This window comes from Sorex araneus, chromosome 1, assembly GCF_027595985.1.
Source record: "Sorex araneus isolate mSorAra2 chromosome 1, mSorAra2.pri, whole genome shotgun sequence".
NCBI lineage: Eukaryota > Metazoa > Chordata > Mammalia > Eulipotyphla > Soricidae > Sorex > Sorex araneus.
Genome location: NC_073302.1, coordinates 261,544,515 through 261,550,515, shown reverse-complemented (window position 1 = coordinate 261,550,515; position 6,001 = coordinate 261,544,515). Strand labels below are relative to the sequence as shown.

Here is a 6,001-nt window from a genome sequence, read left to right as displayed (position 1 = left end):
TACAATCTTGACACACATCAGAAAAACTAAGATAAATTTAACTTCTTCAGATAACACAAAGAATAAGTTCAGTCCATAATAGTTCAGTTTTTGCAATACTTGGAATTGTGATGCTTAATTTATTGTAATTCTACAAATATATTGTGACTTGGCAGGTGGTCCTTTTAATAGTCTGAAGAATTATAGTGAAAAATTGAATTGAACTACTTAGAGGCAAGGGTATTGCTACATATATATAATTCCTGGAGCATCTCATACTCTATACCACTGAGTGCACAAGAGTGTACAAGTACCAAGAGTGCACACTGCACACCACATATCAATGGGTGTAAAATAGAAAGCCAGTGATCTCCATTATATATATATATATATATATATATATATATATATATACACACACACACACACAAACACACACGCAAGACTCAACGTATAACAGCATTTTAGTGATCTTTTATTCATGGGCTTAATGGCTCCAAGGTGATCTTCATACACTTTCCCCTAAGAACACCTTTTTGTATCACTTTTAAGCAGATTAGTCATAACAAACAATACAAAATAAATTATTTAGGATCCGCCTTTGGGGCAGTCTTACGTGGCAGTGGAAAATTTAGAAAAACTGTTGGTGATATGGTGTAAAGGTGGTGGGATTGGTGTTAGAATACTGATGTAATAAATTATTGTGAACAAATTAATAAATATAAAAAATAATAACACAAAACAAAACAAAAATCTACAAGCAGACCAAATTCCAAGTTTTTATCCTTTATAATTATATCTACTACTTAGAGGCAAGGGTATTGCTACTGCATAGTGAAGAGGGAATAAAAGTTTCCCCAACTCCAAACAGTTAATGAGCATCTATAAGTGCAAGACACTGTAAAGAGGCAAGATCATTTAATTTCCTTGGAGTTTAGTTTGGTGCCAGAAAAGGAATTTTATGTGCTGAGTTGACTAGTACTATCTTTCAGGTACGGTACTTTCTGCATACTATAGAAAACAACAGACGATTTATTTTCAGGAAGACTTCCAATTGCTGCAGCATTAGCAAAGATTGAACAAGGGGCAGTGTGATCTTAAGTAAATCTTCCATCTCTCTAAAGATGTTTGTGTTGGAAGAAATAGTCTTTGAAAGTGTTTGCTTGGAAATATTCTGGCACAATTATTAGACAAAGTGGCACTGCACACTTGCTAAAACATAAAAACTGCTAAAAGCTAACTGTGAAGACAGATTGTTGAGGTGACTGCTTAATTGTAATCAGAAACCTTATGAGCTTAAGATAGGAATTTATGTAATTTGACATGATTATCTATTTTGATAACATGCATTATGATAGAAAAATACTAAGTAATTAAAAAAGGAAGAAAAAAACATAAAAAATAAATGTTAAAAATTAAGATAGCCCCTATGGAAGGCTTTTGTTATTTTAGGCATTAATTTTAAAGCACTCATATTGATACAAAAGAAAAATGCATTTGGATCTTTATTGTTTTAGAGCTGTACAAAGTACGTTTTCCCTCTTATGTACTTAGCTTACTAATGAATAAAGTTAGAGGCAGCTATGTTTCTGTTATTAAAAATTCAGACTTTAATTTGGAACTTTGGAGCTCTTGGCATATTTTAATTAGTTAGAAGAGGAACATAGTAAAAGAAAGAATGACCTGAGGTTATTTTCTATTTAGTATAAGTACCTTAATGACATGACATTGTTTTTATAGTAGTTAGTGCTATTGGATCTAATTAATATTAAATATGGAAAACAAACAAAATTCATGTCAGAACCTCCTAACTGAAGGATATTTTTCATTTTGTCACACTAACAAGTGCATTTATTAGTTTATTTTTCAAATTTATAATTCCAAGATTATAGTTTGAGAAAGTAATTAAGACAAAAACTCAGTCAAAATACTTATTAAAGGTCAATCAGTAAAATTGCGAGTGACAGAATTTAGAATAAAAACCAGCAGTCTGACTTGTAGTAAGCAATTAATTTTTAAATATCCAGAACAAAACCATTCATCATTATTCCATGTATTATTTGCCAGTTTCTATATAAAAGTTTCAGTGAACAGAAGCATATTTCAGTTCACCTGGCACAGTTACTATTTTGGAAAATTGCAACTCTGTTTTTCTTGTTCTAATTAGTGTTCTTGTATGAGTCATTCAGCAAAAATTTTAATAACCTCTTCTCTGAATATTTAAACACAGTTATCCACAAAATGGAAAACTATCATTAAAGCACAATTAGAGAAGGAGAATCGAGTTTAGTGAAGCCACTGTTGGATATGTTTTAGCAGCAATTTCTTTTTCTTTAGACAGATAAAATTATGTGATTAGCAAAACAATACTAAAGAAACAATACTAGCTTTATGAGAATTCTGTAAAATGAGAAGGATTTAAGATTGGCTACTTACTTCAGGTTATTAGTGTACTTAGTCTTTAAGACTTTGTAGAGAAATGTTGGAAAATAATTTGCACAAGACATGAGACAAGGTATTATTTCATATGAATAAAATATTAAACATAATCACTGTATCACTTTCATGCCATTGTTTATTGATTTGCTCGATCGGGCCAGTAACGTCTCCATTAAACATAATAAAATTGTTCAAATTTTTGTTTGAGAGTAAATACACTCTCAAGTAACCTACTGAAATCCCCTCACTAGAATCTTCACATTAGTCTCAACTCCAGATTATTTTTCTGTAACAACTCTGCTATCTAGAGTTTCTGGACCCCAGGAAAATAGTGAATAATTAGAGTGTGTTATTTTCAGCTAACAGGCATACTGTGGTGTAATTACTTCTCTCTCTCAAAAAAAAATAGTTTCAGAGATGATCTGTGATGGTTTAATGGAGGAGTACTAATTATTGACCTTCATTTGTAAAATATTAGTTTGAATGCTGTCTTTCAAACGCAAAATTTAAATCCTTTTGCAAAGAATTCTCCAAATATTTGAAGTGCTGTATCAATGTTCTGAATGTACTAACCCATTAAATTATAATAATGGCAACAATTTCTCCTGTACTTCTTATACTTAGAATGAGTATATTTTCTATTTTATTTCATATTTGTTATCTTTCCTGTCAATTCTAATGATTATTATTTTAGAGTAAGAGATCATTATACATCAAACTGTACAGGGAGCTGTGTTACCCTGTAATTCATGCTGTGATAACAAAGAGAAGCTCAGGTTAGCAAAATTATTTACACTATCACAAAATTGTTGTTGTATGGGATATAGCAAAGGGGAGCCAACCTTGATATGATCCCTGACACCATGTGGCCACTCTATACAAGCATTGCCTGGTGTGAGCCCAGAGGCTGAGCTTGTGGACCTAGATGTTTCTGAGCACATGAAGAAGGTCCTTATTCCACAGGGCCTGACCAGGGCTACATCCTTGTGCCAAGCTTTCAACCGCCCATCTGCTTTGACTGAGAATGTCCCAATACAGCAGTGAAGCCCTCACAGCACTCCATGGGGGGACATGTTCTCCACCTACACCCTCAAAAAAACACCACCAACAAAAATAAAACACGAATTACTCAAAATATGGAGTGCCAGTCTGCTCGTGGGGAAGAGGGGGACAAGATACTAAATTCATGGAATCAGTGATAAATTGGAATTTTTAAATAAAACAAGATAAAATAAACACAACTAGTGGATGTCACAAACATTGAAATGTTTGCAGATTATTCAAAGAATGGTCTAAGAGGGCAGCTGAATTTTTTTGCAACTATATTAGTAAAACTAGTTATTTGTAGGATGACTTCCATTTTGCCAACTTTCCACTTAATTTGAAGTACGGTGTGTGTAGTGTGAACAATATCAAGTATCAGGGTTTGCTTTTTACTGTTATAATTTAAGTAACTTCATTACAATGGTACTGACCTTTATAATTTTGATGTACGCTTACTGTATCTTGCACCTCGTCCCCACAAAATTGCCTATATTTTTCCATCACTGACCTTATTTCTTCTAGTATATCTCTTCATTCTCTATATTACTCCTTTCACTAGGTGTTACTTTTTTTTTAAATTTAAAATTTAAAAGTATGCCATCCTTCAGTATTTTTTCCCTTGTTCTTTTACTCTACATACTCAAGGAGGAGTGAGATCATCTAGCATTTGCCTTTATAAACTCTGCCATTTATTGCTTAACATGATACACTCAACTCCAACCAATTTCAACTTGAGGTTCAACTCTATCAGTAAACTGCACGATTTCATTTTTTTTATACTTGTATGTGTGTATAAACAACAGTATATTTATCCTGCTTTTTTTTTAGGTGGGAAATCTTATTTTCTCTTAGCATAATAAGCAATGTAATAAGTTTCTATATTTTTAACTCAGCAACTTGAATGTTCTATGATGTACATACCATGTAAGAGTGGACTTAGCTTCCATTTAATATTACAATTTCCTTCAGAATTTGCTGATCATGAAAAAAATTTAAATTTTCTTTCAGTTATTTCTTCACTTTGACATTCAGAGCGCTGGGAAGAAATTACATTGAGTATAACACCCACTGCGGGCCTTCGTGATGCTTTTTTCCAATTAAACAGTCGGATTCTCCTTGTCCGCATCAGTTCTATGTCAGCTGCTAGGCACCCGCTGAGGTGAGGCACCGCACTGCTTGGAACCGGACTGGGGCGCATGGGTGTGGGGCAGGGTTGAGGGAGAGGGGGAGGGGACTGCCCCCTCCCCCCAGCTATAGCACAGTGAGTAGGGCATTTGCCTTGCAGGAGACCCACCCGGTTCTCTTCCTCTGTCCCTCTCAGAGAGCCTGGCAAGCTACTGAGAGAATTCTATGTGTATGGCAGAACCTGGCAAGCTACCCATTGGGTATTTGATATGCCAAAAACAGAAACAACAGATTTCACAATAGAGACGTTACTGGTACCCACTGGAACAGATTGATGAACAGCAGGATGACAGTGCAACAGTGCTCAGGAATTTATATAAGCTTTAATTATTCAATCTCTTTTACTATTAGATTTCTAAGTGTTTTTTTCTTTTTGGGGTGCCATATGTAGTAGGTCTCATGCCTTACTCTTGGCTCTGCACTGAGGATTCATTTATCTTGGGTCTCACAGGATCATATGGGGTGCTAGGAATCTAATCCAGATCAGGCATGAGTAAGTCAAGCACCTTAATCTCTGACATATCACTCCAAACTCTCTCTGAATGCTTCTTATCTCCAAAAATGTATAATGTAAAACCCATTTCAAATTTCTGTTTTCCATTATTACTTGCTATTAATATCTTACAAATCATAAAGAACAAAACAAATAATATATACGTTAATGAAAATATTTAATAATACTATTGAAATAGTTTCTGGTAAAGAAAAACAAGGGTTGTGGTTAATATGTATTCTAACAATACGATGGTCCTATCGTCTTAAACTCAGGCAACTTTTCTGCATTTGTCATTGTTACATTCTTTCTAATTAAAAATCAGTATGTAAAGACTATACTTTCAGGGATCATTTCTATAGTTTATTACTAGAGAAGTTTCTCTGATCATGTGGAGCACTGGCAACCTTGAGAAGGAGACACAGCACTCTCCCCCGCATGTGAAGCTGGTTCTACTCTTGCTTACGCAACTGCCTTTTACCATTGATAACCAAGTTCTTCTCCTCCATTGGAAGAGTGAGAGGCTGAGGATGCAGACTGAGTTGTTCCAAAAAAAAGAAAAGTCAGTATATAACGTTGATTAAAATGTATAAATACTTATAAATATGCACAGACCATAAAACATCTCATAGTGAATTCAATGGAAAAATAACATATTAATTTTAGGAGAACTCTCATAAAGAAAGGTACTTTTTCACTACATCAGAACGATATCAAAAATATTCATTTCATATTTAGTTAGCAAATTTGTTACAGAAGTTAAAGTTTCTATGATTTCTGACTGTGCACACTTTCTAGAGCATACATCTGGTTCCTAGAGCACAAACCCACAAAAATTTAGTGGTCTTGTGTTTAAATTTA

General features: G+C 34.0%; 1 non-coding gene across 1 annotated transcript; it reads left to right on the top strand.

Moving 5' to 3' along the window:
• Window positions 1-5,471: 5,471 nt before the first annotated feature.
• LOC129401174 (small nucleolar RNA U3) lies at window positions 5,472-5,686 on the top strand. The gene has a single exon (XR_008628127.1). It is a non-coding gene; the product is annotated as a small nucleolar RNA U3 (small nucleolar RNA).
• The last annotated feature ends 315 nt before the right edge of the window (window positions 5,687-6,001 follow it).